General features: G+C 49.5%; 1 non-coding gene across 1 annotated transcript; it reads left to right on the top strand.

Moving 5' to 3' along the window:
• Positions 1-23,241: 23,241 nt before the first annotated feature.
• LOC131924768 (U1 spliceosomal RNA) lies at positions 23,242-23,405 on the top strand. Its single transcript, XR_009383045.1, has one exon. It is a non-coding gene; the product is annotated as a U1 spliceosomal RNA (small nuclear RNA).
• The last annotated feature ends 1,240 nt before the right edge of the window (positions 23,406-24,645 follow it).

The raw sequence follows: 24,645 nt of genomic DNA, 5'->3' as shown, positions 1-24,645 counted from the left end.
GTGGTTTGTAAGAAAATGGCCCCCAAAGAGAGTGACACTATTAGGAGATGTGGCCTTGTTGAAGGAAGTGTGTCACTGTGGGGGTGGGCTTTGAGGTTTTAAAAACTGAAGCCAGGTCCAGTGGCTCTCTCTTCCTGCTGCCTGCGGATCCAGATGTAGAACTCTCAGCTCCTTCTCCAGCACCATGTCTGCCTGCATGCCACCATGCTTCCCACTATGATGATAATGGACTAAACCTCTGAAACTGTAAGCCAGCCCTAATTAAGTGCTTTTCTTTATAAGAGTTGCATGCTCAAAGTGTTTCTTCACAACAATAGAACATTGACTAAGACTGCCGCCAACAATAAAAAAAGTGAGACTAAAATTCTACACCACTAATTTCAGAATGCCTGACGCTGGCTGTGGGCCAGGCGTGCCATGGTTTAACACAAGTTCAAGAAGTCAGGGCAATTGCGGAAAGGCTCGGGTGAGAGTTGGTGGCAGGGAGGATGGGGACAAAGACATGAGCAGCTGAGGCCGGAGCAGGGTTTTTGCAATATCCTGGCGGAATTACCAGGTTTCCCCAGGAAATCACTTCGCCTGGCTCACCCCATCCTCACCTCTGAACAAAGTCATTCTCCTAGGAGTCCTTTCTCCAAACAGGCCTGCGTTATGAGAGAATCTCTCCTCAGTGAGCAAGCGCCTTCCCCCACATGCTTGCCGGGCAGGGGACGAAGCCAAGTAAGCACTGGATGGCTGCTTTCTTCAACAATATCTGCTTTGTGTGAAGGGGATAAGAGGCCAAGACCGTGCTGGAGAAACTGCCTACTGTTCAACAACTGGGAAGCCCCTAGTCTGGGGAATTTCAGAATTGAGCCATAGGAAGAAAGAGAACACTATCATGTGCTTGACACCATCTCCTGGGGTCATTGTCAGCCCAGCACTGGTGGGAATCTGTCCTTCCTGCTTCGAAGATGTCATAGTGACCCTGGTGACATCACAGCAAAGTCCTACAGAGAGAACAACTTTTCAGACCAAGCATCCTTAGCGTGGATTTCCAAGGTAGCCAAACTTTCTTATTTTTAAAAATTCTCAAGTATTTATTTGCAGGGTAGAGGGGCGTGAGCATACTCCAGCACCTATATGGAGGCCAGAAGGCAGCCTGCAGAGTTGGTTCTCTCTTCCCATCACATGGGTTCCAGAGATCAAACTAGGTCCTCAGGCTCAGTGGCAAAGTGCCATGACCATCTTCCTGGCCCCAAGATAGACAAACCTTCAGAGAAGCCAATTCCCATGTTTAGTAATTGGGTTTTGCTCAAGACATTTTTAGAACTCTTTCCTTAGTCCACTGCCTGCTAAACAGCTTGCCCGACGTAAATTAATCTCCCCTGGGTGGTGGAATGTCACCTTAGAGAGCGCCTTTGGTGCCATGTGCTGAAAAGTGAAGCCAGGAACACAGGAGTGAAGTCAGCACTCGGGGGGTTTCGCTGAGCGGACAGCGATGTCGGCAACAGCCCCGAAATGTGCTTTCTTTAGAGAAACCCCGACATCAGCGAGTTTTCTCCCGCAGAAAAGTGCAGTGTGTGTTCACTTTCTTCGCCAAGGCAGAACACAACCCTAGCCCCAGAAGCTCCATGACCTCAGCCGGGTGATGTCATCTCTGGGTCCCTGTGATCTAGGCCTTTCATCTGAAACTGAGAATTATCTTGTGCTTCTTTGAATTAGATGATGCATGTTTAGAACCCACCTTTGATGACTTAGCTCAATGCCTGGAGCCGTGCTCAGTATATAAGAAGTGTTTGGTGCTTGCTACTAGCTGCAGATGAAGTCCCCGGATGGAGTTAACTCTACCTCCTTTTACATTAAGCTCACCAACCCGCTAAGTCTTGGTAACCACACCACCAGTGACCTCATCATCCCCGTGTCTCCCGTGGCCACTAATCATTCTGTCTGTGCTAATCAACCAGCCAAGCCCCAGCCTGTGTCTTTTCTAGTTAGAAAAAGAAAGAGCTCCTTTCCTGGGTCGGATCCCCACTGCACCCACGGGCCTCTGTGCAAGCGATGCTCCCACATGCCGGCAACATGCTCCCGCAAGCTGGAAGGAAGCACTCTGCACTCCCAGCTCTGTTGAACACTGGACCGAGGGTTAAGCAACAAGCAGCTGCCACAGCTGAACAGGCAAATGACATTTCTGCCCACGGCTTGCCCGCTCCACCAGCTTAGAGCACTCGGCCGAGAGGGAACAGTAAGATCCTCGGAGGAAAGCTCCAGACTTCCTCTGCAACTTGAGGTTTGTGGCCCCTGGGGTAGGCCAGGGTGTCACCTGCCATACCCCTGTCTCTCTTTTCCTCTAAAGCCTGGATGAAGGCTTTCTGTCCTCGACTTTCTCCTCCCCGTGGGTGATATCACCCCCAGATTGCGAACTTGAAGGAAGTCAGGCCAGACCTCAGCAGACGTTGCAGTCACCATGGCCCAAGCCTTTGGCCACCCTGCCCCACCTCTAGCTCCATAAACAACCCCTGTGGATTTATGAAAACCTAGGGACCCCTCCACTCCACTCCATCTCCTCAGGGGCCCCTCCCACACCTGGTGTTGCTCTCCAGCAGCAGCAAACAGGAAGGCCACTTTGGAGTTGCAGGGTGTTGAGGCATGCTCGATACCCAGCCCTGGAAGGGAGACTGTTGTCACCTCACAAGCACATTTCTTATCTCCCAGCAATCCCTTCAGCTGCTTCCTCTGCCCTTTCTTTGGAGGGTACCACTCTGGAACTGCCCTTTCCTGGATTCTGCCAAGGTCCGGGTGGAGGCTGCTCGAAGCACGCTGGTGGGGCCTGGCCCTCTGCAGTTACAGAGCCCAACTTCCTTATGACTGCGGTACATTCCTTTCAAACCTCACCAGTGGAGTAACTCATTGAGCAGGCTGGAGAAGAGGTTCAGGGCCTTTGAGAAAGCCCCTCTCCCAGGAGCCTAGAGATCGTGGACAGGGCCCCTGGCATGCAAGGATGGTCCATGGTCGTTTATTTCTGTTTATCCTAGAGATCGTGGACAGGGCCCCTGGCATGCAAGGATGGTCCATGATCGTTTATTTCTGTTTATCCTTTTTCATCTTTCTCCCTCTCCACCCCTGCTCCTCTTCTGCTCCTCTCCCTGCCTCCATTTCCCACTTCATCCCTGCCCCCACTGTCTCTCCTTTGGGTGAAACTTCTCACACACCAAGGACACTCAGTAGAGCTGAGGGGACACGCACAGGCACACACACACACACACACACACACACACACACACACACACACGTCTGCTTCTCCCAATCCCATGAGAAGCTTCCACCCACAACTCTGCATGTTCCTAATGAGTGCTGTTTGGAGGTGTTTCAGAGAGGCCAATGTTAAGTGGGAGCTTGGCAGATGGGCCAGGGGAAGACAGTCCATGTGGTGGGAACAGCGTGTTGGAAGAACACAGAGGTGTGAGAACTATTTTGCCCTGAGTCCTAATCCACCCTAGCTTACGCAGTGTAGTTGGTTAAAAGATTCAGATCTGAACTAACCCAAACGTCCACTTTTTTTTTCCCTGAAGTATATACACCGTTAAGGAATTTTCTGGATTTGTCAAACCTATCCCTGGGGATTTCAAAATACCACCTTTTGAATGTGTGCTTATTTGGTGCACATCTATTAAAGGGAAATGATGCAATGTCAGAAATTGGCTTCAGAACAGTGTAGAAGGCCAGTAAGCGGATGGGGGCACAGGCAGGGAGACAATGACCCTGAGTGACACTCCCTGCGACTAGGAAGAACCATCCTAGTTCTTCATACTCCTCGGCCGACTTCCCTCACAACGCAAACTTCAAAACTGATGCTCAGGCCATCGCAGTGGGAGAAATGACGTCGTGAACAAAGGTTGGCGGACTGTGAGTAACGGTTGAACCTGGGCGATAGTCACGTGTGAGAGGGCCCTGCCATTTCATTTTCCTCCACGCTCTTCGTATGTTTGAACGCTACCATAATGCTTAAAATGTGCAAAATTTTAGGGCTGGCAAGGTGGCTCAGCAGGTAAGGTGCTTGAGGACCTGACTTCAATCCTCGGAACACACTATGGAAGGAGAGAACTGACTCCCGCAAGAAGTCCTCTGACCTTCACACGTGTGCTGTGCGTACCTGGGGCCTATGCATGCATGCATGCATGCATGAATGAATGAATAAATGAGTTAATGTGAAAAGAGCAATGTCACCGTACTGTGAACTAACTGTGGAATAAGGGCTCTGGGGGCACATGTATTCAGGAGTTGCTGGTGGTCGGATCTTTCTTCTCACAGATGGGCACATAAAGATGCTCCAAGAAGCATGCTTCTTTGGCTGGACAAAGCTGTCTCACACCTCTGTGCTGTCACACACACTGTGTTCTCCACGTGGGCTGCCGTTCTCTGTCCCCCCCTGCCAAGTTCTCGCTCCACTTTGGGTCCTGTCAAGCTTTGCCTGATCCTCTCTGACTGTGTGTGATCTCTGGGTCGAACCACTCACCTTGAATTCCAATTGAAGCATGCCTAGCCCTACCCCACAGCAGACGCCTGGCTCCCCAGGAGCAAGGTAGTTTTTATTCAACTTTGCAACACCGTGACTTCAAATCCCACGCACGTACTCGTGACTTGCAAACAACATCAGCCCCTTGGTCCAAATGTCCTCTGGACTTCTCCTTCTGCTGGTGCCTGAAATCAAGTCCCCAACTGATCACATAAGGTCTCTCCCCTAAGTTTACTTCTGCAATGCCTGCGTGGGTGAACAGAAACCTCCTCTCATTGCTCAGCCCCCCAAAATGTGAGCCCTACCTCCTACCCCTTCTCACACCCCTCCATGTCCACCATAGAACCTGGAGACATCCACCCCTTTCATCCCCATAGCCCCATCCTTTCGCAGGGCGCCGCCATCCCTCACCTAATGAACTGTGAAAGTTTTTTTTTTCTTTTCTTTTTCCATTTTCCTGTGTGTGAAGTGCACATATATAGACATACGTGTGTGTGTGGTGTGCACACGTGTGTGTGCACAAGTACAGGCGGAGGCCCATGGTTAATGTTGAAAATCCTCGCCAGTGACTCTTCCTACCTCAGCCAATGAGACAGGAGCTCTCGATCAAACCCAGAGCTCTCCGATATGGCTAGCTGAGACAGCCAGCTTGCTTTGGAGATCGCCTCTCTGCCTTCTCATTTAGTATTTACATAAGCTCCAGAGATCTGAACTCTGGTCTTCACTTAACCACTGGGCCATCTCCACAGCCCCTGCTGATCTGTTCCCTAATCTTGCTCGCCCAGCCCTACCCCCAAATAGGAACGTGATCTTTCTAAAATGTTTCTTCTATTATGTCCTAAGAAGTTCTTTCCTGTCCTCCTCAAACTTCTTAGCATTTGAGGTGGCCCAGCGTGACCGACCTCAGCCTGGCTTGATTCCCTGTCATTTCTCTGTGGAGCTGTCCCGCATCCCACTACACACACAGCAAGTTCCAGCCGCTGGAAGCTACTAGTCGTTTCCCAACATGCCTCAGTCTTTCTGTGTGACTCACCAAACACCATGTGTGACCCAGGAGTCATTGCTAGCCTGGGTCCCTGAGTCACCCACGGATGACAACGGCGTGCTGAACTCACCACAGGCGACTTGACAGGAAGGAGAAACAAGCTTTTCTTGAATTCAGCTGCTGAGATGCTGAGAGCTTGAGGCTCTCCTCTTTGCTGTTGTCAATTTGGTTTTTGGTTTTGTGAGAAAAACTCTTACTCTATAGCCCAGGCTAGCCTCAAACTCACCGCGATCCTCCTTCCCCAATGTCCCAAATTCTGGGAATACAGTGAGCCACCACTCCAGCTGAGGGGTTCCCTTTGGCTATAGCACAACCAAGCCTGTCTTTTCCAGTTTTCCCTCTAACCCCCCCCCCACCTCCCTCCCTAAATACCTTGCGCTTGTCTAGCAGGCTCAACCTCCTGAATGGCCGGGACTGAGTCTGGGCCTCTTCCTAAGAACCTCCTCACCACCCTGTGAAATCCCTATTAGCACTATAGAACCGACCCTTCCTGGACCCTTACTCTCTGTCAGGTCTGAGAAACCAGGGCCCAGGCCATTCTCACCCACAGCTGCATCCACAGGACTTAACATGGCGTCTGCATGGAGGACATTCAACAGATATTGGAACTAGTGGAGGAGGCCTATAATCTCAGCTGGGAGCCTGGAACAGAAGGATTATGAGTTGGAGGCCAACCTGGGCCACATAACAAGTTCCAGGCCAGCCTGGGCTACATGATAACTATCTCACACTAACAACAACAACAACAAAAAAAAAACCTAGTGGAAGAAGGAAAGAAAGCAAAGATATGCTCAGGGACAATTTTAGATCCACAGATGAGCATATTCATGCCTGTCCTCTGCTGGACACCGAAGACCAACTGTTTCTACTTTATTCAATCTTTAATCCCTTTGAGGATGGTCTAAAAATAACAGAAGAACTGGGAGAGTATGAAGTTCCCCTTTTTAATGACTTATACTCTGCCGTGGGAGTTGAAAATCTGCAGCCAAGTCCTTCCTCTCCCCTCCCTCTGTATGCCTTTAAGTTTTCGCCTCCATCACAGTTGTGACCACAATAAGTCCTCCTTACTGGGCACTAAACCCGCAGTGAAGTCACCAAGGGCAGCATCTGAAGCCACGGTGCCTTTTAAGACCACAGCTGTTGCACAGTGGAATCAGGTGGCTGGGAGGGGTCAGGAGCGGGGGGGGGGGGGGGGGGGTGCTGCATAACCCCTCTCGGTCACTGTCAGAAGCCTGTGGAAGCAGCTGGGCCCTTCAGCGTCTCCATTTGTGATTTGCAGTGGAGACAGGAGCTCAGGTCTCCGGGGATCCGGGCAGGCCCGTGCAATTTTCTGCAAGTGTTTCTACTCAGTCTGGGGAAATCCCTGGAAAGTCAGAGGAGAAGCAAAATCAACACAATCCAAGGCAGCAATGATTGATCCAGCTCAACCCAAATGTGAATCCCCTAAACGGAATATTGAAGAAGCGTCTATCCCAGGTGGAGCCTTCAGGAGTCTGGACCCCATTGGAAAACTCACTGAAAAATTAAAATAAGATCTGGGCAGGGTGGAACATGCTTGTGATCCTAGCACTTAGGAGAGGGAAGCAGGAAGATCAAAAAGTCTGAGGTCAACCTGAGCTATATAGTGAGTTTGAGGCCAGCCTGAGCTACATGAGACGCTGTCTGTAAATTAATTAATTAAGACAACACAAAGCAGGTGCCATGTTACCCAGTTCAGACTACAAAGCGTAAAGAAGGAGCAAAAGAATTCTGAGATTTAGAAACTCAGATGGGATATTTGCTATGGGATGCTGGTCCACTCTGTTCCACACCCTACATACGTCATTGCTTAGTCCTTACAAGCCCCATGAGGTCAGCTCAGAGCAGCCAACCAACCCGCTCAACATGGAAGAGCCGCTGAATGGCAGAGCCAGAACCTTAGCTCAGGTATCACCTCAGAACCTGTGTTCTAGATTACCTCACGCAGACTACCTCTTGACATACATTTATTACATGACTGAGACCCTGAGCTGGCTTTCACATATGTTGGCTTTAGTCCTGAGGTCTCTCTCAAGGTGGGAGGCATCATTAGCCCCATTGAATGACCTGGGAAAATGCATGCTCAGTGAAGTTAATAGGCCATGGTATAAGGAAGGCAGGAAACGGGAAGGTCCCTAATGGCACCATAATTCAAGTTAATTCAAGTAGCTTGTGTGTTTTCATATTCCTTCATTGTTGGTTTTTATTTGAAGCAAAAAGATGTGAGAAATACAGGTGTGAGTGTTTTAGGACCAGGGCACACTTTGAACTTAACTGTTTCTGAAAGCTAGATGGGTAAGCTGTCTCTCTGTGCTCCATTGACAGAGACCTCCAACCCTGTCAGTCCTGTGCTGGCTATGCCCATCGAGTCAGAGCTAAATTTTGTTTGTTTGTTTGTTTTTGTTTTGTTTTGTTTTCTAAGACAGGGTTTCTCTGTGTAGCCCTGGCTGTCCTGGACCTCACTCTGTAGACGGGGCTGGCTTTGAACTCAGAGATCTGCCTGCCTCTGCCTCCTGAGTGCTGGGATTAAAGGCGTGTGCCACCACCACCCAGCAGTAGCTAAGTATTTTGAGGAGAATTTCCGTGGCACAGTTTTTGTGGCTTCGTGGTTTCCAATTGGCATCAACATTTGTTAATCCATTTCAAATACTCCCGTGGACCAGACAGTCCTAACCCTTCTCTGCACACAGCCCTGTTTTATAGAGGAAAATGCTGGGGGTCGGAGAGGTCAGGTTACCTGCTCTGCAGTCTAGATCATACACAACTATCCAGTCGTTCAGACAGGTTTCCTGCCTCCAAGACAAAAACACAGTGCGCGTGTTCTTGTGGAAGTACAAGATGGGTGTGTCTACCTCGCTGGGCATCCTTGTAACTTTGGACAAGTTAACAACCTCTCAGCCTGTTCACTCACCTGTAACGCGTGATAACGGGACAGTGCCCAGGGGTGCCAGTGGGACTAAGTGAGACAGTGTACGTAACACACCAGACTTCACGCCTGGCACCTGACAAGCACTTGACAAGTGACACTGAGCAGCAATGATAATATTGATTCATTGTCTGCCCTTTACCACACCGAGTGTTACACATAAAATAATCCACATCCACACTCAAGAGCAGAGAGAATGTCAATGCCTGCTACTTCACCTTGCTTCTCCGCTCTTGTGTAGTCCAGGACTCGAACCTGAGGACGGTCCTGTTCACTTTGTAAGCTGTGTCTTCCCACATCAATTAAGATAATCGGGACAGCACACCGACGACATGCCCACAGGCCAGCCTGACCTAGGCAGTCCCTCCCTAAGAGTCTCTTCCCAGATGATTTTTACATCGTATCAAATGGACGATTAAAAGTAACAGTCCCATCATGTAAAAGAGGAAGGTGAGAAGCGACCCCACAAAGTTGTCCTCTGACCTAGGCACAGGTACTGTAGCAGGAATGTACCCACTCTCACACGCTCACACACAGACACGCACTAGTAATAATAAGTAATAATCCTTAAGAGTTCAGGGCCAATTTTGGCTACATAGTAAGACCCTGATGCATTCCAAAATATATGGGGGCTGGAGAGATGGCTCAGCATTTAAGAGTATGTATTGCTGGCAACTCCAGCTCCAAGGGGATCTAACATCTCTGGCTGCCTCAGACATCTGCACACAAGTGAACACACACACACACACACACACACACACACAGAGAGAGAGAGAGAGAGAGAGAGAGAGAGAGAGAGAGAGAGAGAGAGAGGCATACACACATAACTAAGATAAATAAATAAAATATGAATTTTAAGAAGTCTACTGGAAGTACAATTCATTTTGGAATGGAAGGACAGCTTTATCTGCAGGAAACAATAAAGGTTTAAACCCTTTAGAAGGTACATTAGCTTAATAGCCCCGGGAGAGAGACAAAATAGCTCTTTCCTGGCAGAGCCAAGTGAACCCAGCTGACTTTGCCAGTAGTTGCTGTGACACCTGATTCGAGAATAAGGACATCAGAGTAAAAGCTCTGCAAGGCAACCAACTACTCTGTTGGTCGCCCGGAGAGCACAGCTGGCCGCCACTCAAAGCCACACCCAGCTAGGACTTAGAGCCTTCCATCCTGGCCCTCGGCCATGGCATAAGCGAGCGCTCTCCAGTGAGGCGCTCCCTCACACTGAAGCTGCAGGGGGTGACTGCCCATCTCTCCCCAGCCGGGAAGGCACAGCTTTCCCGGGCCTTCAGAAAGCACTGTGCGAACATGAAGACTTGCATTAAATCTCCAGCACCTATATAAACTGAGTGCTAGTGTGTGTGTGTGTGTGTGTGTGTGTGTGTGTGTGTGGTCTCCTTGTGCTTTTTCTCTCTTTTTTTTTTTTTTTTCTTAATTCTGGTTTATTGGTTTGTTTGGATATTTTGGCCTGTTTTTTGTTTTCTAAAGAGAGAGAGATAGAGGTGTGGAGTTGGATGGGTAGGGAGGTGGGGGAGGATCTTGGAGGAGATGGGGGAGGGGAACTGTGATCAGAATATATTGCATGAAAATAACTTTATTTTCAGGGAAAAAGAAAGCCAGGGCCTGTGCCATGCATTGTAACCTCAGCCCTGAGGGAACAGAGACAAGGGGATCCTGGGGACTTAACGTATCAGGCTAACCCAAATGATGTGCTTCCGGCTCCAGTGAGAAACCTTGTCCCAAAAAATAAAAATAAAAATAAAAATAAAGGGGGAGACCCATAGAGGAAGACCCAACGTTGACCTCTGCCTCTGCTCAGGCACCACCACATCCACCCCACCTCTACCACTACCACCAAAATAACAACAAGCCAAAAAAAAGCAGGAAGCACCAGCTACCACAGAGAGAAATCGATGGACCTAGGAAGGGAGCAAGGCCAGACAGGGCAAACAGGGCAGGAGCTGAGTACCCCTGTGCCTGCCTCAAGGACTTTCTCACCCAGGCCGCTGCCACAGACGGTCCTTTGATCTTCCTCACAGGACTCATGGCCTGACCCTGTGCCTGGCTCTACCCCCCACTCCTACCCTTCTGTGTATGCTCAGCACCCCGAGTTTCCCTTAAAACCTGGTGAGCTCTGGCTGTGGACGGATGGCACAGAACACTTGGGAAGAAGCAACCCCTGGAACTGGACAGGGAACAAAGAGAAGGGATCCTGGACCTGCCACCCTCCAAGCCCAGTCACACAGGCAGAACTCACACGGTGGCTTTCGTGAGGCACAGGGCACTGTGGTGAGACCCACACCCAAACCCACACCTAAAGGGGTTAGGGCAGCCGAGCTCTAAGGGGTCAGGCTTAGCTGGACCAAGTGGGACCAGGCGTCTGGGCATAAGGAACAGCATACACCGAGGTAGGAAACTTGACTGTTTCTGCAGCCAGGACATCTCTGCAGCAGGATGTTCTCTGCGAAGGCCGTTTCTCGTCCAAGAATAGGCCTTCAGACTGGGGAAATGGTTCAGTGGTAAAGTACTTGCCTCTAGCCCTCACAGGGCCCTAGATTCAATCCCTGGCTACCTACCCCCGCCCCGCTCCCCCCCCCCCCAAAAAAAAAAGAAAGAAAGAAGAGACAAAGCTTTAAATTTGGGAAGGGGCTAAACCTCTAGACTGGGCTAGAATGGGTCCTCTGGAGGCTTTCTAGGGACTAGGCCTTGCAGTGCATGGCCAGGGGAGAGGCCTGGGTGTTCCCCCAGAATCCAGGTGAAGAGCTGGTGGAAGGAAATGAATGTGAGAGGTGAGTGTCAGGCTCCGTGCCATGGAGCCCACCCAGAACAGCCCTGGTCCCTCAAGCCACAGTGAAAACCACATCCGAAAGATAAATCGGCCGGGCGGTGGTGGCACACGCCTTTAATCCCAGCACTCGGGAGGCAGAGGCAGGCGGATCTCTGTGAGTTTGAGGCCAGTCTGGTCTACAGAGCGAGATCCAGGACAGGCACCAAAACTACACGGAGAAACCCTGTCTTGGAGAAAAAAAGAAAAGAAAGAAAGAGACAAATCATATGAAGAGTTCCTTTCCTAGCAAAGAAATACCCATGAAAAGGCCTAGGGTTGTGCTGGGCCTAATGGACACGCAGGCCCAGAATTGGGAGCCGGGGGTTTCCTGAGGTGGAAAACGGTTCACTCCCTAGAGCCCTTGGTGGAAGGAAGGCTGAGGCTAGGAAGGGACACAAGACTAGAAAGCCATGCTTCAGCAGGGACACAAGACAGAAAGCTGGGCCTCCACCTTCTCCAGGTGTGGGCACCCAACAGGGAAGCTGTGGCCTGACCGGGAGGCCTTGAGCTCCTGTCCCCGCCACTGACTCCAACCCTTAGTGTCAGGCAGCCCCTACAGAGGACATCAGGGCTTTGTTCCCAGCTGCAGAGCGTCCTCTCACAGGACCCTGGAAGTCCACCCTGCGGGGACACAGCTGTCTCCAGTTGTGACTAACCCAGGTTTGAGGCCAGACTTTCCATGATGGGGCAAACCTCAGAAAAAGCCCACTGCCTCTGCAGGGGCTTTCTTCCCCCATCTGCAGTTGGCTCACCCTGAAGTCACAGAGGGCTCACCTTCCTCTTCCTCATTTTCTGAGGCCACCCTGTTCCTACGGGAAAGGCCCGGAGCCTGGCTCTTAGTCACCAGGCTGTTCTATCCTGGGCTCCTGCACATCTGCTTTCTAGGGGTTAGAGATGCAAGGCCTGTCTCTACATATCCCCATATCCAGAGCCACAGACCACTGTGGGACAGACAAGAAAATTAACAATTCAAATACCCAACATGGCCTCCCTCACAATACAAATAAGCCAGGCTCCTTCCTCTATCCAGCCTCAGTGAGTTGGGAAATGCTAACCCAGGAAGGTGATCCCTAATTAGGACCTGAGGGTACAATGCTAGCCCCGATGAGAATCCAGGACAAAAATTTTAGTTAGGGGCCTTAGGAGATGGCTCAGTCAGTAACCTGTCCTGAAAACATGAAGACCTGAGTTCAATTCCCGGGACCTACATTTTTAAAAAGCCAGGCACAGAGATACAAGCAGGATTGTTGGGGCTCTGCTGGCCATCAGCCTAGCTAAAATAATGGCCAGCTCCAGGATCAGTGAGAGACCCTGTCTCAAGAGAACAAGGTGAAAAGTGATAAAACATGATGGCACCTGGCATTTTGCTTTCCTCCTCTGGCTTCTGAAGGTACATACACATACATCACACACACACACACACACACACACACACACACACACACACACACACACAATTCCCAAGGATTTCAGACAGGGACAAAGACAGGAACACCTCCAGAGTGTCATGAGCAGATTGATTGGTGAACTATGTTGATGTTTACATTTCTGCACCCTGATGAAATGCAAGGGCCATCACAGAACTTGCTCAGCTGATGAAATTTCAACAGCTCTGACACCCATGTTCTTTCTAGACAGAAAGCATAGTTCAAGAGCCAGGAGCCCCTTTCCCCACTTCTGAATAGGGGAAGCACCTATCTAGATGGAGCTTCAGGCTAGACTCATGGATAGAGACCCCTGCTGATGTGCTGCGGACACAGTGTGAGCAAACGAATGGGTTCATTTGTTACTGCGGCACAACCTACCCTGCTCCTGACGGAGCCATTGGCATGGGATATCCGGGGATGATCAGGGGACCAGCCTGTACCTCTAAGTTCATTTCCGTACTATTTTTCCTTCAGATCTCAGAGAACTACAGAGGCTGTAGTCCTGCTTCTAGAAACTCTACCATTTACTGGCTAATGACGTTGGGAAGCTCAGCTGCTTCCTTTTAGGTTAATTTCACTATTTGGAAATTGAAAATAATAAGAACACTATTATTACCTCCTCTCAGTGCTGGATATATAAATGCTGAATCTCTCCTAGTCTCAGTTACTATCTTAGGACCACCTTTTCCCAGGGACCCTTGGGCTTAACCTCAAATGCAAATTCCTCCCAACTCCCAACCCAGGCTTACTGAATCAGAGCTACTGTACAAGGGCCCAGAAATCTGCACTTCTAGAAAACTCCAGGAAGTCCTTTCCATGGATATTAAACAGCCACACTCTCAAGGTTTTGATTGGCAGGCAAACTTCCACTTTGGGGTGAAAAACAAAACAAAACAAAACGAAACTTAGTCTTTAGAGGCTGGCTTTGTTTAATGCCAAGGATCTTGGCCCTACAGCTGACACTTAGCCATTACCCCTCAGTTGAAAGCCTGAGGCTTAGCCAGACGGTGGTGGAACAAGCCTTTAATCCCAGCACTCGGGAGGCAGAGGCAGGCAGATCTCTGTGAGTTCAAAGCCAGCCTGGTCTACAAAGTGAGATCCAGGAGCTCACCAGCCAGCATACTTAGAAACCCAGTAACCCATGCAGTATGTAGGACTCCAGCACATCAGGTGCTGAACTGAGAGTCTTGGGCAATGCATCCCTTCCCACAATGATGCCCACCAGGGGGTGGTGACCCTTACCTAGGCCAAGGAGACAGCTGCAAAACTAGGCCCTGGTAAGATGCCTTCTGAGTACATAGAGTTCCCCAAAAGCCTCCCAGAAGAAAAGATACCAAACCGTGTGCATAGCTGCACCCTGGTCCCCACGGCTCCCCTCTGAAAGCGGCTCTCTCTCAACTCACGCCTCTGCCTTCAGACTCGTCATGAACTCTCTGAGCTCACACAGAGAATCGCTATGACTTCCTAAGCGTGGAGTCTGCCCTTCTGGCTCTGGTTCTCGGACACTTTCGAATTAGACTGCAGTTTGCCTTTCTGGTTCCCAATCCGCTAAACTTTCTCTTCTCGTTAGGACTCACTTGGTGGGTTGTATATAATTGAGTAGTTGGACAAAAGGGCCCCATGGAAACCCCCTACAACCCAGCCTATGGGCAAGGCTCTCAGTTGCTCTCCGAGGACACCTACACAACTCACTGAACTTGGAGAAATTGAGCTGGCTCCTTCCTAGAGCCTTCGCCCGTACAGACGCGTGTTCATGGTCCTGGGAGGTACTCACAGAGCCTGAGGCAGCAGGCACAGGATCTGCACAGATCTGCCAGATGGGGTCCCAGTACTAAGAGAAGTGGACTCTAGCCCCCATCCCTAACCCAGAAGCTGTCTGCAATTGATAACCACTTGTAAATGAAGAATTACTCTCAACAGAGTCTCACTGGGGATACAAACCACTCTTAAGGGAAGGCCCCATGCACGGCAATAGATGGCCAACACAAAACAACTTCAATGGCATCTTTGAAGGTTCTTTGCCTCATAATGTTTTGTCTGGACTTTTCTTTTTTAAATTCTTACTTTTCCTTTGCATATATATTATGGCTCCTGGTTTTGTTTATGGGATTCCTGTGTATACCAACTTCATTTCTACATCTATATGTGTTTCTCATGCGTTTTCTTTCTTTCTTCTGTCTATTTGTTTGTTATAACCTATTCTGGTTGATTTGTTTTTATCTTATCTTACTTTATTCTTTAGACGTCTGAGCTTTCTAATGAGAGACGGAAAGTGTGTGGAGTCAAGTGGGAGGGGAGGGGGGAGGACCTCAGAGGAGCAGGAGAGGAGAAACCATAATCAGAATATATTATTTGGAAAAAAAATCTATTTTCAGTAAAATAAAAATAGGAAGAAAAAAGAATTGGCATGGAGGGGGCTGGAGAGATGGCTCAGTGGTTAAGAGCACTGGCTGCTCTTCCTGAGGTCCTGAGTTCAATTCCCAGCAACCACATGGTGGCTCACAATCATCTGTAATGAGACCTGGTGTCCTCTTCTGGCCTGCAGACAGAACACTGTGTGCATAATAAATAAATCTAGAAGAAGAAGAAGAAGAAGAAGAGGAAGAAGAAGAAGAAGAAGAAGAAGAAGAAGAAGAAGAAGAAGAAGAAGAAGAAGAAGAAGAAGAACTGAACTGGCCTGGGAGAGGAGTTTAGAAGCCCCTGATACAGGTGCTGATGATGGTGCCCTGGGCAACCCACCCCCTTGTCACAGATCTGAAACAAAGGTACCCCCTCTTCCTCCAGTGTGTCCAACTCCACGGTGAATCTGGCTGAGTGTGTCACGGGTGAGCCTCTTCCTCACCCAGCTTTGTCACTTGTCACTTGCTCTGTCCTGGTTCTCACTTCCTCATAGACTTCCTCTCCAGAGAGAAGTCCCTCAGGAGTCACCTGCGGGGGGGTTGGGGTGGGGGGGAAACCCCTGTCTTCATGGGGCTTTGTTCAGGAAGCTGGAGCCAAGTTACCGGTCATGGCAGAAAAAAACCGCATTGGATCCAGAAAGGCTCACAGACCACATTAAATGACAGTGAGTGTTTAATCCATATGACACGCATGTGAAGAGCAGAGGCCAAGACACAGGACAAGGTGGACACACTTGGGGTCAGTGTTAGTAGCTCAGAGAATCCCTATCCAGCTTCTAGGCTTCCCAATATTCATATGCCCTATTCTCTGCCACGTCAGCCTTCCCTCCTGCCTGTATGGATTCAGGGGTGGGCGCTGGGGGAGGGACGGGAGAGCCAGGAGGAGGTCCCTGCTGGAATCAGCCCTCAAGAGCAGATCCACCTCATGCCGGTAGATTCCAGTTAGTCCGTTCAACAGATGAGGGAGCTTTAATCTATGTTTCTTGGATACCATGAGTGTCACTCATGGGGTGACAGGATCTATGTCTGGCAAACAGTGAGGGGTAATCTGTCATCCCATTGTTCTGTCTGTAAGTGATATTCTCATGGCTTTCCTCACTTCACACACAACACATACATCCCATCTGTTCTGTGTCTATCTCCTCCGCAGAGTTTCTCTCATATCCCCCAGTGGAACTCAGGGTCCTTAGTACTGCAGTGAACACAAGACAGCCCCCCTTCCAAAGTCAGGCCTGTAGGCCCAGCCACTGCTATGTTACACCTGATGTCGATCCACGTTCTTCAATAAGCAGGACTGGGTTTGAGCTCTGGTCTGCTTGGCCCCGTATGTCCCTGATGCCACATAATGTGTCAGTTGGGAACATGGCTTTTCTCCTCTGCCAGTGGCAAGAGTTGGGACAGCATCTCTTATTTCTATTTACCACCACCACCACCCCAGAGAGACAGAGGTGAGGATAAGGATTGGGGGAAGAGGGGGAGAGAGAGAGAGAGAATGTCCATGAGAATCCACTGTTGAAGTCTGTAGGGTTCAGTGAACTCCATGACACCCGGATAACTGAGGACCAGCCAGAGGACAGGAAGAGGCATCCTGCTCTAGCTGAGCTCCCTACAAGGCCAGGGCTTGGTGTTTCCGAGGGGCCCTGACCTCACTGTCCACAGGGAGCTCTCTCCCCTGCCATTTGCCCTCCCATCTTCTATACCCCTTAAGATGCCCAAGGGTGAAGGTGGGGGTATTGATGGTGACAACAGCTGGGACAAGCTCTGCTCCGGAAGAGGGATCTGACTGGCATGTCACATCATCCATAGCAAACACTGCCCACCAAACGGTGCCCTACACACCTGGTGTGAGCCTAGTTAATCTTGACCGGAGAGAGTCCTGTGGAACCGAGGCTCCTTTTACAGATAGAAAAGTGAGATCGCCTGCCTGCAGTCATTCAGCCCGAGTGACAGGATTGGAATCCGGGCAGCGGACTCTGCTGATTGTCTGTCCACACTCCTCCTGGGCTAATCACAAACAGGCACTCAAAATGTTGTGAATGAACGAGTTTGCTCACAAAGGAAACTCCCGTTACACAGATTTCGGCGGCAGTTCATTGATAACCCCGGCTCATTTCTCTGCTTCCTTACGGCTTCTGCATGTCAGCTTTGACCTCTAGAAGGGCCTCTATGGAGGCTGAGATGGACCCGGAGCTCCAGGCACCTGTATCTACACCACAAGGGGGAGAGAGTGTTTCTTCTGTGTCCCTTGGCAGACTCAAATGTCATACTCCCTATTTGGAAAAGGACTGCTATTGTCCTGGTTGGTTTAGGACCATCAGAAGTCCCTTCAATATTCCATCAAAAGGAGAATCTGGGTGTTCTCAGGACACGGGGGGAGGATGTGAAAGGACTGAACAGCCATTACTCCGCCCATGCCTGCCTACCATTGCCTCACTCCCCTCCCTAGGTTTTCCCTCCATCTTGTCCTCATTCCTATTCTGGGGAAGTGAGGTGTCATGGGATCCTTGAGAAAGGAAGGGTAAAATGTGGAATGCCTTTTTGCACTGAGTAAGTGAGGCCCGAGCTGGGCATGGAAGTACATAAGAGAATCAGAGTTTCGATGTTAATTAGATTACCCTCTTTGCACAGTCTCAGCCATGCCTCCTGGGGCCCTGCTACCCACTATGTGCTTCTGTTCCCATGCTGTCCCCAGCTCCTGCTACGCTGTTTTCTTCAGAGACCATCCCTCTATCCGGATCTGTATTCTTCATGTGGGTTTCCTTGTTTGGTGTTTCTTTCCCACACTGGAACCAACACTCGGGAAGAACATCTACTTTGTCTCATTAATCACTGAGATAAAACAGCCTGCCACACAACAGGTGCTCAGTAAATACTTATGGGATGAATGGCCAGCGCCCCCTGTGTTGCTATAGTAACAAACTCAGGCTCTTCCACCTTGAGTGGCCTGATGAAAGACTGTCATGCTCACCTTTAACGTGGCAAACCCTAGAAAGCCAACTGGAGAAAGACAAGGAGAACACCATTCTACCAAAGGGACTCAGACTGTCCTGGTAACAGAACAGCTGACCTACCCACACGGCTGGCGATCGGTCTGTGCCTATCGCACAGTTCGGCAGACTGGGTATGGTTTCTGTGTTTTGTTTGTTTGTTTTAGAAGAGAGCTCTGTTTTGCTTCAATACAGTTCTGACCCAAGGCCAAGGCCAAGGGGCCTCACTGAGCGATGATTTTATTCCTGCCAAAGTCCTGACGCAGCATAGGGCACGGAACAGCAAGAGCCAGACAGCTGTGTACGTGAGCACGTCCTCTGGTCTCCCTCCTTATAACACAATTCAATCACAGGTGCTCCATCTTAATCACTTCCCAAAGGCCCTGCCTCTAAGGCAGGACCATGTCTTACCTCTCAGCACCTCACAGTGAATTACATTCTGACCCCCGAAACGTTGAGGGGTACACTCAAACCTCATCCAAGCCACAGTGCTGTGTCTCTAAGTGGTCCTTCATTGTTTTGCTTTGTTTTCTGAGGTTCTAGAAACCAAACCCAGACCCATATGCTTGTTACATGAGAGCTAAACCAATGAGCTACATCCTCAATCCTGGCGGCCCCCAGTTTTTAACCAACGAAGCCATTTTGTCTATGCACACTTCACGAATGTGAAACATGCAATGTTCACAAACCTTTTTAGTTCCTTGTTTTAAAGATGTATTACGTGCTTGAGGGCTTAGTCTGCATGTATGTCTAGGCACCACATGCATGCAGTGCCTACAGTAGCCAGAAGAGGGCGCTGAGACCCGTGGGACTGGAGTTACACATGATCGTGAGCCTCCCTGTGAATGCTGGGAATTGGATGCAGGTCCTCTGCCGGACCAGCCAGGGCTGTCAACAGTAGCATCTCTCTAGTCCCTAGGTCTTTTTAAAAATAATTTGTTGCTGTCACTGTCGTGTGTACATGTACCACAGCATGGGTGTGGAGGTCGGGGCAAGTTTGGGGGATTGGTTGTTCTCCCCTTCCACCGTGGGCTCTGAGGGTCTAACTCAGGTTGCCAGGATTTGCGCAACAAGTGCTTTTGCCCACGGAGCCAGGCACCAACCCTCTTTTCAGCTCTTAATGATCATCGAATTTATCAAGATTTCATGTGCAGGTGTGGCCATGGCTGGCTTGCCTTGGCTTGTGCTAAATGAAGGAGTGCCAACACAATGTCACACCGTTAACACAATCCCCAACCACAAAGCGAGGATAATTCTATTGTTTTTCCCAATGTGATCTCAAGACACAGTGTGATCCCTGAAACACAAATGAGGAAAGGTATAGAAGACCACAGAATTAGAGACCATGCTGGCCGGGCATAGTGGCACAGACCTGCCATCCCAGCAGTACTGAAACCGAGACAAGAGGTTATTGAGTTCCAGGCCAGCCTGGGCTATATAATGAGACCCTATCTCTAAAACAGCAAACAAAAAATGGGTCAGGGGATGTAAGCAGCTTGTCCTAAACAATTAGTGTAACCAACTTATTTAGAAGGAGAAGAAAGAGGAGCGAGGGAGATGGCATAATTCGTAAAGTGCTGGCCACACAAGCATGGACGCCTGAGTTTGGGTTCCCATGACCCAAGTGAAAGTCCAGGGCTATACCACATGTCCACAACCCTGATCTGGGGGTGCAGAGGAAGGCAGATCCCTGGAGCACACTGGCCAGACAGTCTAGACAAATTAATGAGTTACAAGTTTGGTGAGAGACCCTGCCTCAAAAACTGTGATGGAGAGCAATTGAGCTAGACGCCTGATGTCAACCTCTGGTTTCCGTGCATGCCTGCACACACCCAGACACGCACACACAGACACCACACAGACACAGTTTTAACGGGGGATTTAGGTGAGTAGATCCGTGGAGTTCCAGGCCAGCAGAGCTACACAGTAACATGGTGAGGCCCTGTCTAGAAGGAGGAGGAGGAGGAGGAGAGAAGGAGGAGGAGGAGGAGGAGGAGGAGGAGGAGAGGAAGAAGAGGAGGAGGAGAGGAAGAGGAGGAGGAGGAAGAGGAGGAAGAAGAGGAGGAGGATGACAATAAGGACAAGGAGGACATGGAAGACGAGGACAAGGACGAGCCACCACCCTGCCTGGCTTCAAATCCCAGTTCAACTTCTTACTAACAGGCTGGTGTAGGACAAGCTGGTGGGTCTTTCTGAGACTCCATTTTCTTCGACCATAACATGCAACATACTATAAGTAACAACTGTAGAGCTGTGAAGACAAATGAGTTTGTGTGACACAGGAACACCCCACAAAATCAGAACTAAGTGCTGGTTACTGCAGTGTGTGACCCGTGTTGCACAAATCAGTCACCACACAAGTCTCCCTCACTTACACAACCCCCCACACACACACCCCATACAAGTCTCCCTCACTTACACAGCCACCACACACACACACACACACACACACACACACACACACACAAACACACCATACACAGACACACCCCACACACCCCATACAAGTCTCCCTCACTTACACACACACACACACACACACACACACACACACACACACACACGACTCAGCCAAGCTTGTTTCACATCCTGTACACTGTGTACTTTGTGGCTTTGTCAACCTTAGAGCCAAATCCTTCCTTGCTCATTCTCTTCACTGTTCTTCCTAACCAAATGTCGTTGTGACCTCACGCAATGTCATGCTGGAGCAACTTAGAAATCCTTCTAATTGCTCCCACAGCATGATATTCATTATGCATTTTCTTTCATAACCTTCTCAAGAGTGGTGTCTTCCCCAACACACCAGTGTTTAAGAACAGAACTTAATTAAGTGAGATGAGCTTGAGTTCCAATCCTCACACTGCTACTCCCAGCTGGGGGATGTGGGCAAGCTGCTCACCTCTCTAGCTATGACATTATTCTCACGAAAAGGATCAGGAAATAAAGAATACAGAGACCAAAAAAGTAAAGATGAGATTCTTGGGGTGTGGTGGAGCATGGCGGTAATCTCAGTGCTTCAGAGAAACTGAGGCAGGAGGATAGCTAATGTGAGGACAGCCTAACCTACACAGTGAGACCCATTCTCAAAAAGAAAAAGGAAACAAATATTACAAGTCTCACCCTAACTCTAACCCAAACCCTGACCCTGACCGTGACCCTGACCCTAACCCGAACCCTGACCCTAATCCTAACCCTAACCCAAACCCAAACCCTGACTGGAACCCTAACCCTAACCTAACCCTAACCCTAACCATGTGTTGCTGTCTATTTAAAAAATAAAAATAAAAATAAGGTCAGGCGGTGGTAGCACATGCCTTTAATCCCAGCACTTGGGAGGCAGAGGCAGGAGGATCTCTGTGAGTTTGAGGCCAGCCTGGGCTACAGAGTGAGTTCCAGGATAGACTCCAAAGCTACACAGAGAAACCCTGTCTAAAAAACAAAAAACAAAAAAATCCCCTTTCATTGTCCTTAAGTGGAATTAAAAGTTAGGCTGCACAGTGCACCCAGCAGAGCTTGGCATACGGGAACACATGCAGATACAACATTTCTTTAGAGCAGAGAAGCGGCCTTGAGTAAATGGCTCACGGTAAAGGAACTGCGCCCCGGTGCCTTGGCTCGAGAGCAGTCTGTCTCTCTTCTGGATTCCACGACCTTCCACCCAGTTTTGTGTTGTAACCACGCCATTTCCCTTCATGAAATTCGAGAGGTGATATTTTGACATTGTTTCATTGAGTTTCATTTCCTCTTCATGGGCAAGCTTAACCTGTTTCTCAATTTAGCCAGAGCAAAGGAAGGAGAATTTTGAGTGCCCGTGAGAGTGGAGTTCTCTCCTCCTTCGCCCAGGCCTCGGCACTTCTTCTGGTTCTCTCTCAGCACGTCTCTCTCAGGGGCCTCCACTCCTCGCCTACCCTCCCTGTCAACTCACCCAGAGCACTGGAGGATAAACACCAAGCCTTGTGATGAACTCGGGTGATGCACGCCTTTCTGCTCACTAAACGTTCTCAGTGTGTGTAAGGGGGACTTGGTGTCCCCCTCCAGGACCCCATAGGCTCTGAGAGTGGGGAGGGCTTGGCCTGAGCATCGGCCATGTCTCCAGGGCAATGGGAATCTTTAGAACACTGTGCTTTTATTGTGGTAAAATACACATAAGCTGAAGCTTACTATTTTAACTTTTTTTTTTGGTAGTTTTTATTGGGTATGTATGTATTACTGGATATTGAACCCAAGGTGTGCTGTAAGCTAGGTAAATGCTCACCTACTGAGCCATTAGCCCCCTTTTGGCTTGTTTATTTCATTTTGTTTGTTTGTTTGTTTGTTTGTTTGAGACAGGGACTCAATGTCTAACCTAGAACGCCCTATGCAGACCAGGCTGGCCTCCAACTCCCAGAGAGCCTCCTGCCTCTCCCTTCCGAGTGCCGGGATTAAAGGTGTGCACACCATGCCAGCTACACGAGCCTTTTTTAAGTCCAGAGCTCAGTGGCATTAAGCACATCTACACTGCTGCACAATCATCACCACTATCCACCTCCAGAGCAAACACAAACTCCATATCCCCGCCCACATATGGCCCCAATCCCCACATTCCACTTTCCATATCTTCAGATGTGACCCTTGAGGAGCCCTGTGGAAGTGAAGTTGTGGCATGCTTGCCCTTTTGAAAGACAGACACTTTGGTAGCAAGATGTCTACAGGAAACATCCAGACGATCTCCTCCACTGCGCTGGTTTTGACTGACAGTCTGAGAGGCTGGAAAGGATATCTCATTTTTGCCATAAAGTAACCTTTCCCCACAGACAAGAATACCCAAAAGATCTTTCAATGAATTGTGATCATCATCATCATCATAATAAATATATACACTGGGCATGGTGGCACTTGGGAGCTGAGGCAGGAGGGTGGTAGGTCCAAGGCCAGCCTCTGCTACATATAATAAGTCCCAGGATAGCTTAAGCAACATAGCGAGGCCTTGTCTCAAATAACCAAATGCATACATGCACACATACATACATACATACAAACTCCTGAAGGGCATGAGGTATCCTGCATTCTACCTCTGAGATTCTCAAGCCCACTCTTCCTCTTCCCCTAATGATGTGTGTGTAGGGTTGTTTAAAAAAAAAATACTTACCTGGCAGGGGAGATACCATGATCACGAAGGTGGTTTTCCCAGGGCGAGGCTTATCCATTGCACTCCGGATGTGCTGACCCCTGCGATTTCCCCAAATGCGGGAAACTCGACTGCATAATTTGTGGTAGTGGGGGACTGCGTTCGCGCTCTCCCCTGTAAAAAGAAAATTAAATGTTAAAAAAAAAAAAAATTGTGGAGGTTGGAAAGATGGCCCAGTGGTTAGGAGTGAGTTCAACCTAGCAACCACATGGTGGCTCACAACCATCTACAGTGGGGTCTGATGCCCTCTTCTGGCATAAAGTAGTACATGCAAATAGAGCACTCACAGACATAAATAAATCTTTAAAATAAACTTATGATCCCACACATATACACCTGTACACACACACACACACACACACACACACACACACACTTTCTGTGATCTACTTCAGTTCATCTTTTGACCAGAAAACCAACACATCTGTGAATCCTTTCTGTCAGGAAGGCCTTCCAGCTTCTCCAAAGGCCTCCTCTTCCGGTCCAGTAGCCACTTCTAATGTTCCTGATGACCTCTCTCAACCTCCTCCCCTCAGGCTTCCCGCCAGCTCCTGTGCAAAGAAGGTGCGCTCTCCATAAGCTGCCAAGCCCTCCCTGTGGTTTCGATTACTTAAAGAAACCCAGGCTCCCCTGGGCACCAGGCCCCACCCCACCCCCCACAGCTTCCCCCTCAGAGAACTGGCTCAGCTGTCCGCGGGTAAATGAACAAGCATCACCCAGGCAACAGGCTGGCCTGCAGCCGGATGACTCCAGGCCTGATGCTGCTCCTCCCAGCCTCACTCACACACCGCGCAGCTGCTCAGCTGCATTTGCAAGGCTTTCTTTAGCTTGTCAGTTTGCAACAGCTCTTTGGCGGATTGGCTGCAGCAGGGCTGAGGTCAGAAGCCCTGGATTCCAGGAAGGCAGCTCCGTGCCCGGGCAGGAATTTTTTTTTTTGGCACCCTGGGGTATTTCCCCATCGTTATAATAATATCTAGAAGAACTCGGTGTGATGACACATGCTCACCCTTGGGCAAAGTGGAAGCCACAGAGACAGCGGGGTATCAGATAATTTGCTAATGCTCTGACCCCACAGCCCGCTTCAACCCAGCAGCCTGCTTACCAGAGGTGTGGGCTTCAAGGACGCCGCACGGATGACTAAAGGCCAGCCTGTTCTTTCACAAAACTAAGCATTTCAGAAGTTGGAGAGGGAAATGGTGGGTACCGAAGTCTGGAAGAGAAAAGTGAGGAAGGGGCTATGAACTCTGGCCAACAGGAATTGAGTGAGAGCAAAGAACAGGAAGTTTCAGTGTGTGGTGGCATAGGCCAGAGACTAGAGAGAACAGCGATGTATTGTGGGCCAGGGGATGTAGCTCAG

The sequence above is a fragment of the Peromyscus eremicus genome, chromosome 14 (genome assembly GCF_949786415.1).
Source record: "Peromyscus eremicus chromosome 14, PerEre_H2_v1, whole genome shotgun sequence".
In the NCBI taxonomy this organism is placed as follows: domain Eukaryota; kingdom Metazoa; phylum Chordata; class Mammalia; order Rodentia; family Cricetidae; genus Peromyscus; species Peromyscus eremicus.
The sequence above is the reverse complement of the archived record's forward strand: the minus strand, read 5'-3'. Positions and strand labels throughout refer to the sequence as shown.